This window comes from Acinonyx jubatus, chromosome D2, assembly GCF_027475565.1.
Source record: "Acinonyx jubatus isolate Ajub_Pintada_27869175 chromosome D2, VMU_Ajub_asm_v1.0, whole genome shotgun sequence".
Classification (NCBI taxonomy): Eukaryota; Metazoa; Chordata; class Mammalia; order Carnivora; family Felidae; genus Acinonyx; species Acinonyx jubatus.
The window spans coordinates 9,736,152-9,762,267 of NC_069393.1; the positions used below are offsets into that span (position 1 = coordinate 9,736,152).

A 26,116-nucleotide genomic window follows, 5' to 3' on the forward strand; every position below is an offset into this window, starting at 1 on the left:
GTTGGGTTTTTTTTTTTCATGACATGACTGAAGTTCCGTTTCTCATCACAATTTGTTTCTAGCTGATACCTTTTGATTTGTTCTTTTTCATGTCCTGTGAAAATCAAGGCAAGGGACTGTAGTGTTGACTTGTGTTTATTCACCCAACTGTCCCTCACCTCACTTCGAGCAGAGAGCCATTTATACTTTAGCATTTGCTTACGTCTCCTTCTGTTTGTGTATTTTTTTTTTTTTTTTTTTTTTTTTTTTTTTGTCAGTAGCATCTCAGGGCTTCTGTAAAAGCCTAAACTTGTTGATGGGGTTTTTGCTACTGTAGGTCTCTGAGGGCAATGGGAAGAGAGCACAAATGATTTGGCAGAGCCTCCCCTGCCCCTGAAATACAACGTTGAGAGTTGGGATCTCTGAGCAGAGGGGTCCCTTGAGTAATTCAGTGGCATTGCCTGGGGACACGGCAAGACTTCCGAGGATGCTCTAGCAGGAGGCTGGACTCAGACCTGGGTTCTTAATTGTAAAATCAATTCCTGTACCTCATCATGGCACAGAGCCAGGGGCTCTGAAGGCAAAAGCCAGTGTGGACAGCAGGCAGGACTCAGAGGCGGGGGGCGAGGGACTCCCTCATGCTTTGGTTCTATGGGAGACACCAGGACCTTGGAAAGGCCCCAGTCATCATTGAGATTGGTATGGTTGTGTTATTGTTATTGCTTGAATTTCCCTGCTGGGCTGGCAGGATCAGCTGGATCTTTGTTGAGCCAAAGAAAATAAGAAGTGTGTTTTCCTTGGCTTCTTTGCATCTTGAATGTGCCCTGAGATACATCCGTACCCAGTACCTTTCTGTTCTTCTGAAACTGGTATCATGAAAAGGTTGCTGACCGAGCACTCGGGAGACGGATTCTCAGCCTCTCGTCTCGGCTCTGTCTTTCGATCGCACCTTTGTCTCAGGAGAACACGACACATACGTGCCTCCGAAACTCTGTTTTGGTTGAAGTGGCATTAAACCAAGATGCTTCATCCATGCCCCCCAATTTAAAATTTTTTTTATGTTTATTTATTTCTGAGACAGAGACAGAGCATGAGTGCGGGAGGGACAGAGAGAGAGGGAGACACAGAATCCGAAGCAGGCTCCAGGCTCTGAGCTGTCAGCACAGAGCCCGACGCGGGGCTCGAACTCACAAACCGTGAGATCATGATCTGAGCCGAAGTCGGTCGCTCAACCGACTGAGCCACCCAGGCGTCCCATGCCCCCCAATTTAAAGGTGGGGCTGCTGAATTAAAGGTTCCCGATTTAAGAATAAGGCACAACTGTGGTTCAAAGAGCGAGCGGAGTCACTGGTCAATCAGAGCCGGGTTCCCACCTGACTCATTTGGGGAAGCAGTGACGAAGGTTTCAGTGTTTCAAACTTTCTTTGAGTTTCCTGATTTTGAAAGTCTATAAACTGTTCTGAACCAGATTTTCTCCTTTGCACACCAACGTGCTTCTTGCCTTTCTCCCTCTCCTCTCTCTCTTTTTCCAAAGTGGAGAGTGTGGGCTCTGGGGCGGGAATAGGTGAGACTACGGACTAATTGTGCTCCCCCCACCCCCGCCGGCCCCCAGCCCCAGCCCCAGCCCCGTGCACCATCAGGGTCTGCACAGAGGCCCCCAAGCATGAGCTACTTCGACCCCCCATGATGGATGTCACCTGAAATTGCATGGACCGCCTGCTCATGTTTTGGCTCTTCCCTCATCTGTTCCCAGCTGCTCCCTCCTCTTGTGACATCTCTTTGGGGATCTAATTTCTTCTCTGTGTTTTCAACGCCTCTCTTAGCCCCTTCCACAGACTGTCCTCAACTGTTATTTTGAGAAGACATTCCCCTGCCCTTGGTCCTGCCTCCTCCCACTGCAGGCACCTGCATTCCACAGCTGCCCAGCAGCAGCAACCTTCTCAAAAGGTTAGAGGACTTTCACTTTTACTTCTGGGTCTCCCGTGCTCCGCCCTACCGATGGCGATGGATTCTCCCTTGGTCGCCCCGGATAGCTGCTCTTCCCAAGGTCGGCATGACCACCTCCTCAGCAAACCCACTGGATGCCCCCACACCCTCTTACTTCAGTTATCTTCCACGGTGATGCCCTGCACAGACCTCTCCTTCCTCCTACAGTTTCCACCACTTTTCATCCTCTCTCGGTCTCTTTGGCAGGCTCCTGGTGGCCTTTTTCCTTTCTTGGAGTCTTAAACATTAATAATGTTCCACAGGGGTCCTCCCTGACCCCCTGCTTTTCTTTTCTGATGTCATATCCACGGGCTTTGCATCCATTCCCTTGGCTTTAACTTCTGTCCATTTGATGATTATGCCCAAAGCTTATTTCCTACCCATGCCTACACTGGAGTACTGCAAAGCCCAAGAATGTACACTTTACGCCCACTGGGCTGCTCCTCAGACCTAACATGCACCCAGAAGAACTGATTTTTTCCTCTAAACTTACACTGCAATGTATGTGCCTTCTTCTGATTAAAAGCAGTGCCCCCACCCCCAAAACCAGAAACCCCAGAGTCATCTGTGAATGTTCCCTTTCCTCCCTCCTCACATCCAATTCAGAACTGAGTCACACGGACTTTAACTCTCACATAATCTCTGCTGCCTTCCCCTTCCTGTCTGTCATCACTGCCGCTCCCCTTGTTCAGACCCCTGGCATCTGTCCTGTGACTCTATCAAGAGTTGTTTGGATGGTTAGTTCCCACCGGCCACCCCCACCCCAGTACATTCTCTGCCTTTCATCTGGGATTGTGTCCTGGGACAGTGACCTCCATGTGGGCTCTTGTGCTTGAGCTAAATCCATAGGAGGCCCTAGAAGATGGCAGAGGGTATGAGGGGAGAGATCGGTCCCCGTGGTTCTGGCTTTGGTTGTCTTCCTCTGAGGATACGGCTCATCCGGGGAGCTGTTCATCCACCCCTGGTTCTCTCCAGCCTCCAGTTACAGTGTCCCTCCTTCCCCTTGTTCTTTGGGCTGGCAACTTCCCTGGGCACTTCACCCTTAGTGGTTTTTTAACCTCTGTTTGGGTGTGCCAGTGGGTTTCCTGCTGGGACTCGGGCTGATGCACCTTTTAACTGGTCTCAGTCTTCAGCTCTGCCCTTCCCCCATTCATCCTCCATGCTTTTATGCAGAATGAACTTTTAACTGTAAGTCTATCATCCACATACTTAAAATTCTGCCATGACTTCCTTCAGTTGAAGAATGAGGATGGCAGGGCGGTTTCTGTGGCAGCGTCCTCCATGATCTCCTGCCTCTCCAGGCTTCTTCTACCTTGCTTGGCCCTTTGCAGGGTGGAACTGGCTAAGTCTAAGTGCTTATAAACCTGAATCGGTAGGGAGAGCCCTGCTCCATAGCTCTGAGGACTCTACACTCTGACCATGCTCTGTTTGTCCTGCTCGCTCGCCTCTCCCAGCATTGTACCACCATGTGAACCAATAGGGAGTTTTTCAGATTGTGTCACTTAGGTAAATGTTCCGAAAAACAGTTGAAAACAAGAAGTTTGACTGTTTTTCCTGATGGATGGCTTGTTTCCTCACAATTTGTTAAGTTGGAAATAAGGCACTTTCTGTTTAAAAAAATTTTTTTTAATGTTTATTTATTTTTGAGAGAGAGAGAGAGACAGAGTACCAGTACGGGATGAACAGAGATAGATGGAGACACAGAATCCGAAGCAGGCGCCAGGCTCTGAGCTGTCAGCACAGAGCCCGACATGGGGCTCGAACTCGTGAACCGTGAGATCATGACCTGAGCCGAAGTTGGATGCTTAACCGACTGAGCCACCCAGGCACCCCGAGGCATATTTTATTTTAAACAGAGACAGGAAGTTTGAAATGATGGGTTACTCATGGAAGCTCAAGACAGGTATTTTCCCATATGTGCAGCGACCTCTGAACATATTAAAGGAACATTTCCCCACATTGTACAAAGTATATTTGAGATTTTTGAACCCATTGATTTTGAAGTATGTGGGCTCAGGGAGTGGCGGGGGGGAGAGTGATTTTAAATCCCAGTGATAGGAGGCTGAACTCATCTTTCTCATCTGAAATATTGCCTTTAAGAACCCAGTGGAGAGGATTATGTCATTCCTTAAGTGAAACTTCATATTTCAGGAAAGCTAATTATTAATTATCCCAAGGGACTGAATCCCATGCTGGAACAGCTTTCCCTCATCCTTCGCTCTCAAATCTTATGTTTTCCTCGGTTAATTCGCTGAGGTCTGTGCTGTTTGGTGATTGATGGGAGACCGTAGAGAGGCCCGGGATGTGAGTCGTGGTGACATGACCGATGGCACTGTGGGGTTGTTTCCTGATCCATAAAACAAACAAATAATCTTTGTGACCTGATTGATCCTCTGTGATGGAAGTGGTTTTTAAACTGTGTTTTCTTCAGGGAAATGTCAATATGCATGAGCTTACTGAGTAATAAAGTGGGAAAGAGTAAGAGTGAGGTTAGAGCCAGATCAAGTTACACGCATTTCAGAAGAACGTCCAGCTCTATCAGTTTGATAGACCCCAAGACCAATTAGAAAAAGGGTGGTAGGCTCATGGATACCAACTGTGTGACATTGGGCAAATTACTTAAATTCTCTGGTTGTCAGTTATGCTTCTAGAACATGGGGGCAACAGTCCCCCACATGTGCTTATTGTGAGGAGTAAATCAACGGATAACCTATCAAGTATTGAATACAGTGCAAAGCATAAGGGCTCAATATATGGATGGATGATGACTTCTGCTGTGTTCCCGTGGCTGCTTTCATTGCTGTTGCTTAGACATTTCTATGCTTTTTCATGTGCTCCATTGCTGTGCTGTTTATGAAATCCACTCACTATCCTTCGGTCTTCATTGTGCAATAACTGTTTTCCACTATGTTGATTGGCAGGTTATGACTTCCATGGTAGCCTCCTTCCTTCTTTTGTTGCTCACAAAACTTTCAATATATAAATGCCCTATTTTTTTTTAAAAAAAGGTTTTTTAAGTGGGAGGAGTCACTTTGGACTTTAAGAATATGATTTTATAATTAGAAAAAAAAACCCCATCCTGGTAACAAACCCAGACATTTTGAGGTATTGTTGGAGATGAATTACCCATTTAAGATCATGGATTTTGGTGTGAAAAGAAAGTAAGTAACTGAGAATGTGAAATGCTGAACTAATGAGAGATTTCCATTACTGAAGAGTTTAGATGAGAGAAAATAGACAGTCTCTCTGTGCTGAAAAGCCCATCCTGAGCTCTAGAAAAATTAATGAAAGTGTCTATTGATAGCTCTTTATGCAATAAAAGTAACATTTTCAACAACAGGCAAATACTAGGAGCTGAATATGTATTTTTTTAATTAATGCTTAGTGTGCAAATAATTATTTTTGAAACCTGCTGGAAGTGTGTCCATATAAAACTAGAAGCATTTCCCTAAACATCTGTAGGACAATTCATTTTTAGAGCTATTTGCAGTGGCAACCTGAGAAACATTTACCCTTTGTAAGTACACAGTTCGCTTATGTTGAATACACTCACATTGCTGTGCAACCAATCTCCGGAACTTTTCCACTTTGCAAAATTGACCCCTGTACCCACTAAACAAAAATTCCCTATCACCCCCAACCCCTGGAAACCACCCTTCTACTTTCTGTCTCTGATAAAGACTACTCTAGATACCCCACCCATATAAGTGGGATCACACAGCATTTGTGTTTTGGTGACTAGTTTATGTCACGAGCATAGTGTCCTCAAGGTTCATCCACATTGTAGATGTCAGAAGGCTGAACAGTACTCCATCGCATGTATATACCACATCTGCTTTTCCATTCATCTATCGATGAGCACTTTGGTTCTTCCAGAACTTCTGACTATTGTGCACAGTGCTGCTGTGCACGTGGTATGCAAATATCTTTTTGACATTCTGCTTTCAATTCTTTTTCATATATATGCCCAGGAGAAGGGTTGCTGGATCATATGGCAATTCTATTTTTTTAATTTTTTGAAGAGCCTTCATACTCTTTTCCATGGTGGATACACCATTTTATATTCCCGCCAACAGCGCACTCCTACTTCTCTACATCCTCAGCGACTTTTGTTATTTTCTTTTTTGATAGTAGTCACCTTAATGGGTGTCAAGTGATATTTCATTGTGGTTTTGATTTGCATTTACTTAATGATTAGTGATATTGAGCATCTTCTCATATACTCGTTGGCCATTTGTATGTCCTCTTTGGAGAAATACATATTCACGTCTTTTGCCCATTTTTAAATTTGTTTTGTTGTTGTTGTTGACTTGTAGTAGCTGTTTATATATTCTGGACATTAATCTCCTATTAGGTTATGAATTACAAATATTTTCTCCTTTCTTTTTCACTCTGTTGATTATGCTCTGTAATGCACAGAAATTTTAAATTTCAGTACAGTCTGATTTCCTGTTTTTTATAATTATTTAATTTTTGTTTTCATTTGTTGTGAAGAAATATGGAGTCATTATAACAGATTCATTTGTTATTATTGTTTGTTGTTAAAAGCAGTAAGAATATTTAATAATCCCTTATAAAAAGAATTTTTTTTATTTTTTTAATTATTTTTTAATTTATTTATTTTTGAGAGAGACAGAGCACGAGTGGGAGACGAGCAGAGAGAGACAGGGAGACACAGAATGCAAAGCAGGTTCCAGGCTCTGAGCTGTCAGCGCAGTGCCCAACATGGGGCTCGAACTCACCAACCATGAGATCATGACCTGAGCCGAAATTGGACACTTAGCCGACTGAGCCACCCAGGCGCCCCAGAAAATGTTTTTTAAAAATATAATGCTTCTTATTTTCACCTCAAGTTTTTGTAGGGAATTCCTACAATCAAAGGCAAGAACTTAGACAAGTTAACTTTTTGGAATGGATAGGTAAAGGAAGAATAAATAACATGGCAATATTTCAGAAATAACTGGGTTTTTCTGAACAGATGTGAATGTTATTACCATTCAGTGATAGGGCCATTTATCCTGTATCCTGGTAGGCATTCTGTCTGCTTGGACAAAGAAGGCACATGCTATTGCCGTGTTCTACCGGAGTTGATTGTTCAGACTTTCTCAGCCTTTGTTGGTAAGTTTACACTAAAGTAAGCATGGATCTTGAGAAACTTAACAGAAGACCATGGGGGAGGGGAAGGGGAAAAAAGGTTACAAGCAGAGAGGCAGGGAGGCAAACCACAAGAGACTCTTGAATACAGAGAACAATCTGAGGGGGGTTGGGGGAGAGGTGAAAATGGGTGATGGGCATTGAGGAGGGCACTCATTGGGATGAGCCCTGGGTGTTGTATGTAACCAATTTGACAATGAATTATATAAATAAATAAATAAATAAATAAATAAATAAATAATTTAAGTAAGTAAGTAAGCATGGATAGTAAGCCAATGAGCTCTGAGTTTGACCTTCTTATAACCAATGGTTTTTCCCTTGTTCTTTTTGAATCTGCATCTAGAAACTGACCTTCTTCTTTACCAGAGAAAATATATTAATTCCCCATGAAAGATAGCCTTATATGATTAATGTAGACAGACTGATAGGGAACCTCAAAGGTAAGCTGAGTTATGGGTGCATGGGTGTTTTTCTTTTACCTTTATGCACACATACACACACACATGTAAACACACATGCATGCACACATACACACACACACACACGCACACACACATATAAACACATTACGGACAGTCTATAGATACAATAAATTTCATAATAAAAAATGAATAGCTTTACATTAAGTTCTGTTGGGAGTGAAAATTAGAACTATAAGTAATTTTCTATAACTTAGACATTTGCTACTGGAGATGGTAGTTTATGGCCCAAATTCTGTTTGATTTTCCTCAATGGTATTATGAGGCTTCAACAATGTAGTAAAAGATGAACTCGAATAAGAACCACAGGTTACCTAGTTATATGTTAGTAAAAATGAAGAAGATCCATAATACGTAAATTTTTAAATTGAAATACAGTGTTAAAAATTTCTCTCCTTGGGAAAATCCTTTTCCTTTGAATTAAACATTGTGAGGGGTGCCTGGGTGGTTCAGTCAGTTGAGCATCCAACTCTTGGTTTCGGCTCAGGTCATGGTCTCATGGTTCAAGGCCCATCTCGCACTGGTGGTGTTGAGCCTGCTTGGGATTCTGTCTCCCTCTTTCTCTGTCCCTCCCCTGCTTGCTCTCTATATCTCTTAAAGTAAATAAAAATAAACTTTAAAAACAAACAAACAAACAAACATCTTTGTGGTTCAAGTTAGAGATTCAGATGATGGATTAAACATTTCCTGCCCGTGCTTTTGTGCTCTGTGCATGAAAGATGGTGATTATTTGCACCTTAAGAAGTAGCATTTATTAAATTGGAAACTTGATGAAATTCAAGTGGAGTAGCAAACTCTTAGCCCATCTGGGAAAACTGAGGCTAGTTGTTTTTTTCAATCAAGGAAAAGCAACCAGAACAAAGTCAGTTGCACTAATTACAACTTCAGAATACTGTCATGGTGTTTGTCCATGACATTCACTTCGTCTAGCCCCTTCCTGTATTTCCCGGGCTTGATGAATTCTTGAACATATTTCCACCTCTCTTCAGATAGGACTGAAATGATTAAAAAATGGAAAGATCCTCTCCAGTCTCTGACAATATGTCTAACATTATGCTTACTTGTCTAAGACTCCTGTCTAGAGCCACGTGCATATTGGTTGGCTCTCTGCATGTCAGACAGCAACTGCCCTCTCATGAAGTGACAGACTGTGGATCTCCAGACAGAGGCTCGGTTTCTGTGGCTTACGAATAGTCCCAGAGAAGTCGGTCCCAACGTAGACGTCCTCTACAACATTCTAGCTTCAGAGTATTTGGATACGTTTATTGTTCCTTTAATCCAGGGATTTGCAGCTCATTTTCCTCTGAAATGGTACAGTTGGGGAAAATGGAATGCCAAATGATATTTTTAAATTTTTGTGCCGTTTAAAGATTGTTAGACTGTTTAATTGCAGAGTGAATTCCTTCCGTTTTACCTTGTTAGTCTATGATTATATGCGTTAATTTCATTAAGGTCTCTTTATTTTCAATCAAAGTGCTCCCTTTAATGACTAAGATTTTTAATAGAAAAATTTGATTTAATACTATTTTTATAAAGTTAGGATGAATTCTCTATCTCAAGAGATCATGTATAGGTTGAGTAACACTGGTTTTTATGCCAGGAAGAGCTACATGAGTAATCCAAAATTTTATCAGGTATGAGTTTAAATACTTGTACGTTTGTATAGTCCAGATAATGTGGATGAATGAATTATTTTCAAATTCAAAGGTCCTTAGGTAAGAAGACATTTACATAGCTTAAGATCCAGTCGTATTCAAAATCCAATCAAGCCACCAGCCTGTGTGAGAGTATTAGACTTTTCAGTAGAAGGAAAAAATAGGTCATGCCCATGTAGGGTTATGGGCTACATTCTTTCTCCTTCTTGATGGTACAGAGCCATTGATCTATTGACCATGTGGAGTCTAGTACCTCTCATAAGATCAGCTAACAAAATCCCATGAAAACATTGGCCAAAGGAACATGTCAAAGGGAATCCCAATGAGACTGAGAAGATGGTTGTCTTCCCTAGAAAGCAAGCACTTTTCACCTCTGAGAAGATAGGGAATTAAAATATAAATGTTTAAGAGAATCAAAACCATAATGCTAATATTTTTGTTTAAAGGAGAATCTGTGAACAACTGGTAACTTACAGACATGTAATTTTAAGGTCACCCTAGTATAATTACAGCCTGATAATTCCAGTTTAAAATATATAATCATTTAAACTTGGGATTTGGGGCAGAAATCTCAACCAAATTTATGTTCTTCATTAGAATGTTTAAGATAACATAAGGTTTGTGGCATTTATAAGGTTAACTTATTAAATGCATGAGAACTACTTATGTGCTTAGGGAAGTTTCTCATCTGGGCATTTGTGACACTTAAAAAGGATTAGACATATCAGTTGGTAACAAACAGCATTCAAGGTCATCACTGCTGTGAGTTTCCAAGGTGTGCCTTGGGATTCTGTGGGGTCCCCAGGTCCATTAGGGATTTCACATGGTCAAAACTATTTTCATAACACTACTAAAATTTTAGACTGTTTGCCTTTTCACTCTTGCTGCCTCAGCACGTCCAGTGGACTCGCCCAGAGGCTTCCCCAAGTGCGATATTGCAACAGACAGAATTCGGAAGCAAATAGGAGAATCCAGCTGTCTTCTGTTAAGCCAGTCATTAAAGAGATTTGCAAAAATGTAAAACAATGCCACTTTTTTACTGAAATTTTTTTTGCTTTGGAAAGTCTAGTTATTTTTCACTGAAAGATAAGTCATTCATGCTAATCTGGGGGGTCGATTTATTTTTTAAGTGAATTAATTTTTTTAATTTCTAGTTTTTATTTCTAATACAGTAAATATTTATAGGTATAATTAACATAAAGAACAGCTGATTGGTGTTATTTTTGAGCATGTAAACGCATCCTGAAACCTACAACCTTGAGACTATTCTAAATTAATTGCTAAAGTTACCACATTCATGGGGTGTAGAGGTGGTGGCTAAGTAGAATGCCTAAGAAAGCCATGATTTTGATTTGTAACTCTAATGAGTCAAAAATTAAATCTTGGGGTGCCTGGGTGTCTCAGTTTGTTAGGTGTCCAGCTGCAGCTCAGGTCATGATCTCACAGTCTGTGAGTTTGAGCCCACAAGCCCACGTCGGGCTCTGTGCTGACAGCTGAGAGGCTGGAACCTGTGTCAGATTCTGTGTCTCCCTCTCTCTCTGCCTCTCCCTCGCTCACGCTCTGTCTCTCTCTGTCAGAAATGAATAACGTTAAAAAAAAAAAAAAAGAAAATTCTTAAATCCAAAGTCAACCTCTAAGTAGTCTCTTCTATGCACCCTAGATGCCCTTAAGACCATCAAACAATGTACCATTACATAAACAGGATTGCACCCAAAAATGTGAGCCTCCTGACTGCAGTCCTATCCCACACGCCCTCTGAGAAGGAACACTGGCTTCTTACTCTCATCCACTTGGCCTCTCTTCCCTCTTGCCACTCAGGTTCCATTTAGGTGGAAATATATTATTTTCTAAACTTAAACAGCAAAAAAAGGTTTCCAGATCAGCAGAATGATAAAAAATTCATGTGCTATGGGCCAGCCCAACAGGCTAAACTCATTCTTTCCCTAGAGCCAGGGATCACTCTGGGCCCCTGGCCTCACCTGTGCAAGGAGAAGAGTAAGGCAGTAATCCTGCATCAGGTGGTGGTGAGAGATGAATTCATACATTTAAGGAGCTTAGAATAATGCCTAGCATAAGATAGCTGTACAGCAAGTGCTAGATCTATTTTGATTGTTAAAAAAGAGTTTTCTAGTTCCCTTTAACAAATACATAGGCGTCTGGCTGGAACAACGGCTTCTTGGGGTGGAGGCTGCCTATATCCCTTGCTTTTATGTCCCCAAGGAAAAGAGAAGTACCTGTAGGACCTGTATTAATGGTGGGATCAGTTTCTTCAATAACTTAGGATGTTGGCAGAAAAAAATAAAATTCTGACTCAGCTTCTTTTTGTTACAAGAAAGTGATTTTATTTTTCCATTTAAATTATTTATCTCAGTGGAATGCCACCAATATGAAAAACTAAAATGAAAAAGACTCCGTTTAAATCAACCTTTCTGTTATATGTGTGTGTATCACAAATTAATTTTGGAATTTATTACTTGACCTGAAAAATACACAAAAGTTAGCATGCGTTCCTTAGATTTATTTGAATTTTTTTTTTCACTGCAAGTCATGGTTGTAAAATTTAAAAGTATAAGATCAAGTGGAATTTATTCCAGGCATGCAAGGATGGTTCAACCTCATCAACCCTCAATGTGATACACTACATTAACAAACTGAAATGTAAAAATCATATGATCATATCAATAAATGCAGAGCAAAAGCATTTGACAAAACTCAACATCCATTCTGATAAAAACTGTCAACAAACTCAGTGTACAGGGAAGATATCATAACATGATAAAGCCCATATAGGACAAGTCCACAGTTAGCATCATTCTCAACATTGAAAAAAAACTGAAAGTTTTTCCTCGAAGATCAGGAAGAAGAGGAAGACACCCACTCTCACCACTTCTACTCAACATAGTACTGGAAGTCCTAGCCAAAACAGTTAGGCAATAAAAATAAATCAGAGGCATCCAAATAAGAAAGGGAAATATAAAATTGCCTCTATTTGCAGATGACATGATGTGATATACAGAAAACCCTAAAGATTCCACCAAAAAAAAGTCAGAACTAATAACTCTATCAGTAAAGCTGCAGGATACAAAACCAGTGTACAAAACCCAGTTGCTTTTCTGTACACCAACAACAAACTAAGAGCGAAATTAAGAAAAAAAATCCCATTTATAGTTGCATTAAAAAAATAAAATACCTGGGAATAAATTTAACCAAGGAGGTGAAAGATCTATACACTGAAAACTATAAGACATTGAATGAAAGAAATTGTAGAAGACACAAGCAAAAGATATTCTGTGCTCATGGGATGGAATAATTAAAATTATTAAAATGTTCATACTACCCAAAGCAATTTGCAGATTCAGTGCAATCCCTATTCGAATTCCAACAGCATTTACCAAAAATGGAACACACCATGCTAAAATTTGTGTGGAATCACAAGACTCTGAGTAGCCAAAGCAATCTGGAGACAGAAGACAAAGTTGGAGAGATCACACTTTCAAATTTCAGACTATATTGCAAAGCTAAGTTATCAAAGCAATATGATATTGACATAAAAACATAGCTATAGATCTGGGGTGCCTGGATGGCTCAGCTGATTAAGCGTCCTACTCTTGATTTTGACTCAGGTCATGATCCAATAGTTCATGAGATCAAGCACTATGTCAGGCTTTGTGCAGCCAGTACACAGCCCACTTGGGATTCTCTCTCTCCCTCTTTCTATGCCCCTTCCCTACTTTCTTTCTCTCCTGCTCTCAAAGTAAATAAATAAATATTATAAACATTAAAAAAAACACAGGCATAGATCAATGGAATAGAATATAGAACCGGGAAATAAACCCAAGCATATGTGGTGAATTGATTTACAAAAAAGTAGCTGAGAATGTACTGGAGAAAGGACAGTCTCAATAAATGGTGTTGGTAAACTGGACAGCCATGTGCAAAAGAATGAAACAGCCCTATCATATAAACAAAAATCAACTCAAAATGGATTAAAGATTGCATGTACGACTTGAAACCATAAGACTTCTGGAAGAAAAACATAGCTGGTGAGCTCCTTGACATTGGTCTTGGCAAAGATTTTTTGGATTTGATGCCAAAAGCAAAGGCAACAAAAGGAAAAATAAACAAGTGGACCTACATCGAATTACATATACAGCTTCTACACAGCAAAGGAAACTATCTATTCTGTTAACTTGATAATGAAAACATGCTTCACATTATTCCCTGCATTCTGTTTTAAGATTGTAACATAATTATGCCTTCTTTTATTTGTGTTTAGAATTGGGGAAACCTTTCATTAGGTGGCTTCCCATGGGCTCCTAAGAGTTTATGTATTTACTTTTAAAGGAAGATGCTTTTTCATTGGAAGAAATGACCAAGTATGTATTAATAAACAGAGTAGTTTTCAGACTTTCTGAGGTCCTGAGTTCCTTTATTTAATAAGCCCCACTCTGTATGATAATAAACAGAATAAACTGCACCTTAACTTAAATATAATTTTTGTTGTGGATAAACTTTGAAGTTTATATATAATTATATTTTGAAATCATTTAGTTATAAATGAATCAAACTCATTTATCACTCACTGACTGAGGTTTCTTGGTGAATATCATGGTAAATGCAGGATTAAATAATTCTTCCAGCTTTATGTGCTTATCACATGTACCTACTTTGTTCAAAGGTTGTTTTGGAAAATGTTCCCCACATACTTATTGTTTAAATAAACTTTTGTGGACTTTAATAATTTTGAGCTTCAGAAAAGAGCAGCTCTGACAAAATCCTTGCTGGCAAGAATATGTCCTTCTAAATACTTCCATCTGTTTTAATTGTTCTGTACGCTCTAAGAGAGCTAACATAGATACTTTCACCTGCAAGAAAGTGCCAGAACTGACTTGCCAAACCATAAAATAATAAACCTTGATAGTTCTGTGGTTTAGAATATGGACAGGTTCGTTTGGTACTTTATTTTTTTTTTTTTAATGTTTCCTTATTTTTGAGAGAAAGACAGAGTGTGAGCAGGGGAGGGGCAGAGAGAGAGGGAGACACAGAATCGGAAGCAGGCTCCAGGATCTGGGCTGTCAGCACAGAGCCCCATGCAGGGCTTGAACTCCAATGGCGAGATCATGACCTGAGACGAAATCAGGACCCTTACCGGACTGAGCCACTCAGGCCCCCCGTTTGGTACTTTATAATATCACCTTGCAAATGCAGATAGTGACCATGGGTACCAGTAAGTAGTAACACATGGGCAGAAACATTAATGAAAGTCAAAGTTGATTAGTGCCATTACTCAGTTGTGGGGAAAATGTGGCGATTTTCACCAGGACAAAGGTTTTTAGTACAAAACTGTTAGGCATAAGGTTTGCTTAAAGAAAAATTTTAACCTCACAAATAAATTTGACATACTATATAGATAGCAGTTCAGCCAAAATCATTTTTCTTATAGAGCCTCACTTTTTCTTTATTTTCTGTTGCATACATTTGCAGGACATTGGAAAATACAATAAATTGAAACATACAGTGGACTTATTATTTTTTTCCAGCTGTATTGAAACATAATTGAATCCCCGAACTGCACATATTTAAAGCAACCAGGTTGAAGTTTTGACATAATATATACATTTGTGAAGCCATCAACAAAAACAAGACACTGAGAATGTTTTGTCACTTTGTAATGTTTTGTAATGTAATTTTTTGAAATCTTTCCGTTCTCCATTCACCCTTAATTCCCTGTCATCAACCAACCACTGATGTGCTACCTGGCAGTATAGCTCAGTTTGCATTTTCTAGAATTTTATACACATGGAATCATATAATGGGCACTCTGTTTTGATCTAGCTTCTTTCACTCAGAATAATTATTTTGAGATTTTGTCATACTTTTATGTGCATCAGTAGTTTCTTCTTTTCTCTTTCTTATTAGTAATCAAGTATGCTGATATTCTACTATTTATCCATTCACCTCTTAGTAGACATTTGGGTTGTTTCCAGCATTGAGCTATTAAAAAAAAAAAAAAAAAAAAACTACTGTGAATAGGGGTGTACATATCTTTGCATAGAAAATGCTTCCTTTTCTCTTAGGTTAATACCCAGGAGCAAAATGTCTGGATCATATGGTAGGTATATGTTGAACTTCTTAGGAAATTCACACACTGTTTTTCAAGGTGGTTATAGATTTTACATTCCCAGCAGCAAATGAAAGTCCCAGGTGCTCTACGTTTTTGCTAACGCTCACTGTGGTCAGTGTTTTTCATTTTAGTCCTCCTAGCAGATGGATACTGGTATTTATTTTTATTTGCATTTCCCTAATGGCTAATGACCTTGGGCATCTGTTCATGTTGCTTATGTGCCATTTGTATATATTTTTTTAGTGAAGTGTCTGATAAAATCTTTTTTATCGTATTGTTCATATTTTCTCTTGGGCTGTTCATTCTATTATTGAGTGTTAATAGTTCTTCATATATTTCATGTAAAGTCTTATAAGCTAGAATTTACAGCTAATTTGATGCTGTTTAAACTTTTATCCATAAATTCATCAAACTAAAGTTCTATAACTTTTTTAACGTGTATTTATTTTTGAGAGACAGAGAGAGACAGAGCATGAGCAGGGGAGGGGCAGAGAGACGGAGACACAGAATCCGAAGCAGGCTTCAGGCACCGAGGTGTCAGCACAGAGCCCGACATGGGGCTCAAACTCACAGACCACGAGTTCATGACCTGAGCCAAAGTTGAACACTTAACCAACTGAGCCACCCAGCTGCCCCAAAGTTCTATAACTTTTAAAATTAATGCTTTTTAAATTGATTCAACGTATGAATCATCTCTTGTTTTACTGTGTGTGCTCCAAGCACTATGGTATCAGGAGGCACCTGGTGGCTCAGTCGGTTAAGCATCTGACTCTTGATTTCAGCTCAGGTCATGTTCTCAGGATTGTTAGATCAAGCCCTGAGTCAAGCTTTGTGCTGGGCATGGAGCCTGCTTAAGATTCTCTCTCTCTCTCTCTCTCTCTCTCTCTCTCTTTTTCTTCCTCTACCCTTTTCCTCTACACTTGCATACTTGTGCTCTCCCTCTCTCTAAAACAGAAAAAAACTGTGCTATCATTATTTATGCCTCTTATTTTTTTTAATGCCTACGTATTCTATATATTAGATTACAATTTCTCATGAAATGGTGTTTTTCTGTCCCCTTTTTTATGCCATAGTTATCAAGTCCTCCTTGATGCTGTTCCTGATCTATTCTGTATTTATAAAACCTCGTAGCTTTATATAGATACGGTAAAAGCTAAAAGTGAATAGCACTTTTCCTTGCTAGGCATTATTCTAAATCATTCTGAGGTCTTTACATACATTAGATACTTTGGTCCTCACAACACCATGAGTGTGCTAATGTGACCCCATTTAGAAACGAGAAAACCTAGTAAAAGAAAGACATTGGCCCAAAGTCACGGATGAGTAGGGGGAAGAGTTAGGACTCACTTCACATCTGGGCTGTCTGGTCTGAGTGTACAAACTCTAGATCTCTGTTAAAGGCTTGGAAATTTTCTTTTAAAAAAAGCTATGGATGTGAATGATTTTTCTGTCACCAAATTAACCTTTGTATAAATAAAAAAATTTGAGTGCTAGCTTTGTTGCCCTTTCTAAGTAGTGGAAATATCAAAATGTATAGGAGAAAAGAAAACAAAGTTAAGCTTACTGGAAAAATCTATAAATTCTAAACCAAGCTCTATCCATTAAATTCATTGAGTATCATGCACTCATGTGCTAATTTTTCTAACATGTAAATAGAATAAATAGACAATGGAAGTAGTATAATATCATATAAATAGACAATTCTTTAAACATTGGATAAATCCAGACTTTATTTTTTCAAAGTAACCATTATGCCTAAGGTGGGGCTCAAACTCACGACCCGGGTATCAAAAGTTGCGTGCTCTGGAGACTGAACCAACCAGGCGCCTGTAAATCCAAATTTTGTAAGTGACATGTTTTGCATCCAAGAGAAAATTTAAGATTGACCATTTCTGTAGACAAAATTTCATAACATGGCAAATTCAGACAAGTCTCCTAAAACTTATTGTCAATAGGTTATAATTAAGAAGTGTGTGATATTGGGGAGCCTGGGTGGCTCAGTTGGTTAACCATCCAACTCTTGATTTTGGCTCATGTAGTGATCTCACAGTCATGGGATAGAGCCCCTGATGGGGCTCTGCACTGAGTGTGGAGACTGCTTGAGATTGTCTCTCTCCCTCTCTCTTTGCCCCTACCCTACTCATGCATTCTCTCTCTCTCTCTCTCTCTCTCTCTCTCTCTCTCAATGTTAAATGTGTGATATTGATGTTGATGAAAAATGAAGAGAAAATTCTCACAGATTTAAAGAATTCTAAGTACAATTTATAAAATTCTAATTTACAGGATTGAGTTTATACACATGGAGTCATTCATAAAATAACTTAATCGTTGGGTCATGGAGGTGGGATTGCTCTCATGGGTTTCTAAATTGGTTCTTTCCCTTTCCCATGTCTTCATGAATCTGACAATGAACTCTCTCTGCTTAAAGATATTCAGAGATGGAAACGCCATGTCTTTATTTTAAATCATAAATCTGAGTGTTTTGTCGTATCAGAGGGATAATCATAATTCCTACTGCTCTGACTTTCTTAGAAAGGAGACTCGTAGAAGACATGGACCAGATTTTTAATTTTTATTTTAATTAGTATGTCACGAGACATAATACCACATCTAATTTAGCAGTTCTTGCCTAATTATTAGGTGATTTTATTAATTGGCACATAGCTGTAGAGAGCATTTTTGTGTCTTGAACGGCCACTTCTGATGAATCAAGGGTATCAACATTTTCTGAGTTTTGCATTTAGAACTCTTCCTTAAAGCAGAAAATATGTTTTTCCCTCTTCTATAAATTGTATGCCGTCTTCCTCAGACAGATAAGGAAAAAGCAATCAAACCCACCGATAACAGAAACCGGCCTATTCCTCACTGCCTGCCAACCCCACTCTTCATTACACACTGAGAAATGTCGGTCTGACAGGGTATCATTCACAAGCAGTTTGATTTCTAGTTGTTTTATTTTTTCCTTCTCCATCATTTTTTTTTCCATTTCCTACAGGATGCACTTAAGGAAATGCTGCCCGTTGTCTCACATTAAATGTCCGGATCCACTATGGAACTTTGTCCCCACTGAATGTTTCCCTGTGTTGTGAGCTGGCAGTGGTGTGGAATAGCACAGCGGTTGAGCGCCCCAGCCGTGGAGCCGCACAGTCCGGCTTCAAACTCGGCCACTGGCACTTACTACCTGGGTCATCTTGAGTAAGCTTCCCTTCCAGACCTTTACTTTCCCTTCTCAGGGGCAGGGAGGATAAGAGCACCTTGGCATAGAGTTTTTATGAGAATTAGAGGTAGTTCCTGAGGACCGTCTGGAGTACGTCAGATGCTATACGGCTAAGCTAATCCACTTCTCTGACCATGAACTCGAGACTAGGAGAATGCGCCCTAAAAGCATAGCACAAAATAGGCCGATGTGACTTGGGGCGTCCTCACCTTATCCTCCCTGTGGCTGTCCCAGTGGTGCTGGGAGGACGTGACAGGCAACAAAGAGCTGATGTGATAGCTCATCAAACACAAGTTTTTGCCAAGCTAGGTGCAGATTACACCTCTGTGCACACAGGAAGCAAAGGCTGAACGCGCTGTCACTCTTAAGGCCAGTTCTGCCACTTTACTGATCATCGCTAAGGAGCCACGAGTGAGCTGGAGGAGAACGAGCCATGTCAGAGCAACAAAGTGCTGTGATTTTTTTTTTAAGTAGAATTGAGACAACATATATCTTTATGCATATTTAGACATAGGGTTTGTAGTTATAGAAAAATGAGTATCACACAGATTATATATTCTAAAAATCTCCCACTCTCAGGTACCACATAATACAGCACTATTCACGGTCAGCCTCGTGCACATGCACAAAAAGTTGAAGCCTAAGGAGTTACAGGTCTCAAAACAAGTAATGTTAGTTGATGAAAGATCTGTAGGTAAAGAGAAATGAAGGGGCCGTAAGAGAATAAAAACAAATGTCAGTCATTGGGTATGTGTGCATCTGTCTGTGTGTCAGTCTGTCTCTCTCCCTCTGTCAGTCTTTCTGCTTGGGTGTTTCTTACTCTCTATTGCTGTCTCTTTCTTTTACACATACATGCACACGGGCAATGAGACCCACTCTCTCCACATTAATGACTCTAATCACTAATCAGAAATGTAAAGTCATGACAGCAGTAATCAAGAAGTATGCAGTATCTCATTTAAGAGAAAAAGAAGAGTAAGGTGGCTGCAATACCTCTGTGTCTGGCCTGTACTTTCTTAAAGACCAAGTTTCTAATTATTTCAAAAGTATGTGCAATCTTACTGATTTCTTACAACTAAGCAAATAAAAATATCAATTGGATAACATTATTAGAATGAATAACCAAAAGATACAAGACAACAGTACTCTCTATAATGTGAAATTTCAAATAAAAATCCAAGGTGGGGCCTGGGGGGCTCAGTCGGTTGAGCATCCAACTGTCGATTTTGGCTCAGGTTATGATCTCAAGGCTCATGAGATGAAGCCTCTGCCCCTCTCCATTGCCCATTCTCTCTCTCTCTCTCTCTCTCTCTCTCTCTCTCTCTCTCTCTCTCTCAAATAAAAAAACAAACAAATAAAAATCCAAGTTAAGGATTCATCATGTTGTATATGTGGGAGATTGGTTGTCGAGTCCCGCTAGGAAGACACAGAAATAATGGTTATAATGTTAATGCTTATGCACAGAATAGGCTCACACTGGGCTTGAGAAAAATAAATCCTGAACCTAAGTTTAAATGTCTTCTTGTCTTTTGCTGTACCCCAGATTCCCAGTGACTCCTCTTGTCTACCACAGGCAGTCAAAGTGTCCAGTTTTTCCCTCATCCAGCAAAACCTGTGCTCTCCCAGAATGGCTGGCACTCCATGTGGTTGAAGGAAAACTGTGCTTTAATTCATGCAAAGGTGGAGATGATTTCATGGATTACGGAAGCATTTACATATAGAGTATTTTTAAATCCCTACTTGAGTACTTAATTGCCAAAAATTCATGTCATCTTTTTCAACGTAATGAATATCTCAGATATAATAGGATCAACAGAATTTTGAAAAGCAAAATGGAATACAAAGATATTAGATTCAAATAAAAATACCCTTCTATTAGCTTGAAAAGTATTCACTTCTGTCTAGTCTTCATAATATGGGAAAAGTTGATATATTTTTTCAAGAGTTATTATTTGGTTGACTATTTCTTTTTTTTTGTCTTTTTAAAAATTATTATTTTAATTCCTGTGTAGTTAACACACAGGGTTGGTTGACTATTTCTTAATTAATAATTCTCATGGGTTTTTTTTTTTGAATGACTCGTAGTTTTATTTCAGTCTAATTGTTTTCTTCTCCCCCCATCTTGCTCACGTTTTTGGGGGGCGATCTCAATAAAATGGGTGTTACTAGAAGGAAACCATCTCTGTGAACTCGAGATGGCCCTCTCTAGGGAAAAATACAAATGCCTTCATGCCACCAGCCATCAGTCAGGAATAAGCTCCTCCCATTGCCTGGCTCCCTGGGGAGAAATGACACTTCTTTCTAATGAAAGAACTCCCTTAGTCTTGAAGCATCACCGTTGTGACTCTGGGGATCCTTCAGGCTGCTTCTGATCTGGAAAGACAAGAGTATAGCCTTGGTTATGAGAAGGCGGTATGTGTTAACCTTTTACCTACCAAAGATACCGTTCAATCCAGTAGGGAAAAGCCATACTAACTCAGAACACTTGAGCATTTTCTGAAAGATATTTAACAAGAAAAGCTCCAGGGGAGCTGATTAAATATGTTGCTTGCACCCCCAACAGTATTCTATTTCCCAAGAACAGCTGTACAATAGGAATTGCCAAAATTGTAATTCATCACATCAAAATTGACCTTTCCAAATATTTAAGAGGTTGAGATTTTAGCAAACTACAGTTTCAGGAGCTCATTAGATTTTCAAGAGTGTATCCTAGAATATCATGGTTACATTTCAAAATGTGGCATTTAAAAATATGTATGTTGAATATTGTTATTGAATTTTTTTCCTATCCCAAATCAATTAGTTTTTGTTGTGTAACACAGCAGGCAGTATTCTCTTTTCAGGAAGACAAATTTATTTTTCATGATGTTATAGAGTCTATGAATTTGGAGAAAATACCAGTCCAGACTCAAGAGCAAATTCATTTTCAAGCTAGGCTAGAAAAGAAATAGATGTCTTTTTCTGTAGTGAAGTAGAAAAGAGTCCTGGGCTGTGCAATGCAGCATTTGCCCTTGTCTTCCTAGGAAAACTTCACATGGCCAAACAAAATTGGACGAGCAAGTATCAGAATGCATCTGTCTTTAGGAAATTCATGATGTGTACCTCAGTTTTAATTTCTGAATGATTCTGTTGTAAAGATGATGGTAATGTAGTATTTAACCCAGTAATGTCCAAATTTATTTGAGCACCAGATCTCTTTTTTAAATACTGTGCAGCTCCTAGATGTCAGGTGCAGTCTAGAAAAGGTTGTAAACACCAGTGAAGAGTCTTCTGATTGCCTGATTTTGTCTACTCCAAACACTATCCTCTTGGTCACATATCAGAATCTAGACAGTTAAGGTGGCTCACTACAGCAATGCCAGCACAAGTTAATTTTTATAAAAATTAGATAGTTTTGTGCCAGAAAAATTGAATCTACAGTGTGGTGTTAAAATGTCTATATTTTTAGGGGTGCCCTGGTGGCTTGGTCGGTTGAGCATCTGTCTCTTGATTTTGGCTCAGGTCATGATCCCAGGGTCGTGGGATTGAGCCTTGCATCAGCCTCCACACTCAGTGTGGAGCCTGCTTAAGATTCTTTCTCTCTCTCCCTCTGCCTACATCCCCTGCTTATACAGTCTCTCTCAAAAAAAAAAAGGTCTATATTTTTATATGTATATTATATACAGTATGCTGTGTATACTAATACTAATTTCCTTTGCTTGCCACACACACACACACACACACACACACAATGGATAACAATCTGTAGCTAAGAAGACCACTGTAGCGGTCCACTGGAGGGTCCTTTTGTCCTTTTGTGTCTGGATTTGAATAGTCTGTGATAGTCCCTTTTACATCCCCACACTATTACTATTTCAGGTACCGTGTCCTTAAGTATTGTGCTTCTCTTGTGTCTTATAGGAGCATTTAGAAATCTCAGACTCTGCCTGCAGTTGTTAAGTGTCTGCTTTTGTTTGCCCGTTTAATCAGCCATATCCCTGAGGAATCTGGCTTAGCTGTAGTGTACTCTGAGAAGTGTCGCCATTAAGAACTTACCAGGCATGACTTCACTGTTTCCTCTGGTCTTAGCTGTATGTCTACCTGAGAAGCAGTGTCGACTTAAGGGAACATTTGGTGCATGCAGTCCTTATCTACAATCCTGTGGAAGAGCTAGACACAAGAATAGGAAGTAGGGCTGATTTTTAATTACAGGCAGCATGGTAGCCACAGATGAAGCGAGCGGCACAAAGCAGGAATGTTGGGAAGACAGGAAGCGCAGAGAGGGCGTCAGGCATGGAAGATCCTGTCAGACTTGAAGGTGAACTCAGGCTTCATATTGCAGAGGATTTGTTTCAGATTACTTTTGCATCAAATGCACCTGCTTATAAAAAAAGAAGTTGAAAACAAGAATGATACAGAACACACATTCCCTTTATTCAAAAGACAGCCATGTTGTCATTAGGATGTAGTATTTCCTTCTCTGTCTTACAAGTTCTTTTATCACTTCTCTGAGCTGAGTTCATGCTTTTAACTTCAGGCTGTGGGTGAGAAAACCAAAACACTGAATCAAGCGCCTGCCCAAAGTCCAGACTCAGCGAGGGCTCAAGAACATGGAAACTTCCTGAGTACTGAAATGAAGACTAAAGAAGGGGGGAAAAAAGGGAAAAAAAAAACTCTTCTCCAAACAAGCAAATAATAGGCATAGAGCAAAGTCTATTTTCATTATTACGTTTTAAGGAGTCTATCTATCTGAGGTGTGGTAAACTAAGCTGGCATTATGACTAATTGTTCATCACAAATCTGTTCCAAAGCGTAGTCAGTGAGTGTGGGCGCCCCACTACTAAGAAATCTTGGGCTCCACATTCACCAGTGGTCTTTTTGGGTGTCTCTCAGATGCCTAATGGAAGTCCCCAAAAGAATATCCTTTATAAGAATCTAGGCTTTAGGTACATTTTCCCCCTTAAAATTCATCCCGGTAAACACAATTATTTGCTCCGGCTTTGTAAGACTGGTTTGACCAAAAATAAGAAATACTCCTTTCTGGCTTTTACAGTTGTATTATGACCTAACTTCAAAGACAAAGAGAAAGACTGAGATTTAAGGGCTATAATTATAAGCCACCTGAGCAAGGACTCCTGAAAGGTTAGCTGAAGAAAAGGGTGATTAACATATCCAGGCATGTGAACTGAGTCATTTCTGGCTGAAGGGTAGCATTTTAAAGATATAATATTGTTTGTAAAATTAAGGAACTTCAAGACTGGACCTTTTCCTTTGTTATATATATTTTTTGAACTTTTAGAGAATACAGGAAACCATTGGGTGGGTTAGGCATTTTTAAAATTATAGTTTTATGGAGAAAATAATAGCAGTGGCTTTTAAATCAGAATGTTTTTTTCCATTCAGAGCAACTCACTGAATGGAGCACTTACTTGTTTTCACTCAGTACAAAAATTCTATCTCTGAATGGTAGTTCCTGTTGTTTTTCCTAAGATACATTTTCCAAGGATTATCTCCCTCTTAAGCCACCACATTGGAACATTGGCCAAAGGTGCCCCTAGAACAAAACTATCTCTGAATCCCAACAGATAATAAAGAGGTAACACTGAGAACACTGATTTTCTTGCCAAAAATAAGATAGATTTACTGATTGATCAAAAGATAGAGAGAGATAAATACACAATTATGGGAAGTGGGAAACAAAACTGCTACAACCTTTTTGATAAGGAACTGGCATGATTGACTTAAACATAAAACATGAAGACCGTATGATCCACAAATTATAGCTTTAAGAATATATAACTACCAAAATGAACATACATATACACAAGGATGGTTATTGCTAAATTGTTTTTAATAGAAAAAAAGGAAACAATCCTAATCCCATGAACAGTAAAAGGATTGAATAAATTATGGCACTTTGTGCCGAGGTGGGTTCACCAACTCTTACAAAGCATGAGTTAGACCTAGACCCACTGATGAGGAATATTACTGAGAACAGCATATGCTTTGTAACGTGAATGTTAGGGTAATTGTACAGAATGACAAGACAAGACACAGGGAACAATAAACATCAAACTAGTAAATTCAAGGGATTGAATTTGGGAATGAAAATGAGGGAAAGACAAATTTATTGATTTTTTTTCTCTTTATGTAACTAGTATATTTTGGTTTATTAAATGAGCTTTATGACTTTATAAATACAAAATAGACAATATTTTGTTATGTATTATTGTGCATGAGTGGCCATTGAATTCTGTTTCTAAGCGGTTAGGTTGCCTGGAATTTGGGCTGACCGAGATGAAGGCTCCAGAACAAAAAGTTAATGGTGGAACCCAGGTGAACAAAACTACCTCCTGCCCCCACCTTATTCTTCCCACTCAATTTCCATAGACTCCTTGGAATTATAGATAGGTTATTATCCTAGGCTTATCCATAAATACATGTCTCGACTCATAAATACCTCTATATCCAATGGGGATACAAAGGCGGAAAACTGGGGCGCCTGTGTGTCTCAGTCAGTTGAGCATCTGACTCTTGATTTTAGCTCAGGTCATGATCCCAGGGTCATGGGTTCGAGCTTTGCCTCGGACTCTACACTGAGCATGGAACCTACCTGGGATTCTCTTTCCCGCTCCCTCTGCCCCCTTTTCTTGCTCGTCACTCTCCCTTTCTCTCAAATAAAAAAAAAAAGGTGGAAAATAATAGTTTTTCTGTATAAAAGGAAAAGTGGAAATGTACAAACCCATGGCTTTTTTTCCTTCCCACCTCATTTCTTTTTTTTTTTTTTTAATGTTTCATTTATTTTTGAGACAGTGAGAGACAGAGCATGGACAGGGGAGGGGCAGAGAGAGAGGGAGACACAGAATCTGAAGCAGGCTCCAGGCTCTGAGCTGTCAGCACAGAGCCCAATGCGGGGCTCAAACTCATGAACCGTGAGATCATGACCCGAGCCGAAGTCGGACGCTTAACTTACTAAGCCACCCAGGAGCCCCCTTCCCACCTCATTTCTACCAGCAATACAGATTAACTACTTTTCGACCAACCTACCTCACAAGTTTTAGAACTATGTTGAGGGGCACCTGGTGGCTCACTTGACTGAGCATCTGACTTTGACTCAGGTCATGATCTCATGGTTCGTGAGTTCAAGCCCCACATCCATCTCTGTCAGCACAGAGTCCCCTTCTGATCCTCTGTCCCCCTCTCTCTGCGTCTCCCCAGCTTGCACTCTCCCAAAAATAAATAAATATTTTAAAAAACAGATGAAAATAATCATGAATCACATGTGATAAATGACTCTTTCACTCTTTAATTCAGATGTAGGCCACACATAATATTCAATGTGGTGCATCGGCTTCAAATTAATTATGTTACAAAAGGAACTGATGTTTAAACTTTCTTTTTTTATCCTTCTCCTGAAAGATGCTAGCAGAAGAAGATATTTCGTTTTGTCATCATACATACTCCACATAAAGTTCAAATTTCATTTTAAATCCACCACTTGTGACCAAAGGACAAAATTCAAAAATGGGAAGTTTCGCTCTAA

At 39.6% G+C, this 26,116-nt stretch overlaps 1 protein-coding gene across 4 annotated transcripts in view; it reads left to right on the forward strand.

Moving 5' to 3' along the window:
- CHRM3 (cholinergic receptor muscarinic 3) overlaps positions 1 to 26,116 on the forward strand; it is a 516,421-nt gene that overhangs the window by 198,691 nt on the left and 291,614 nt on the right. The gene's annotated exons all lie outside the window — the stretch shown is intronic.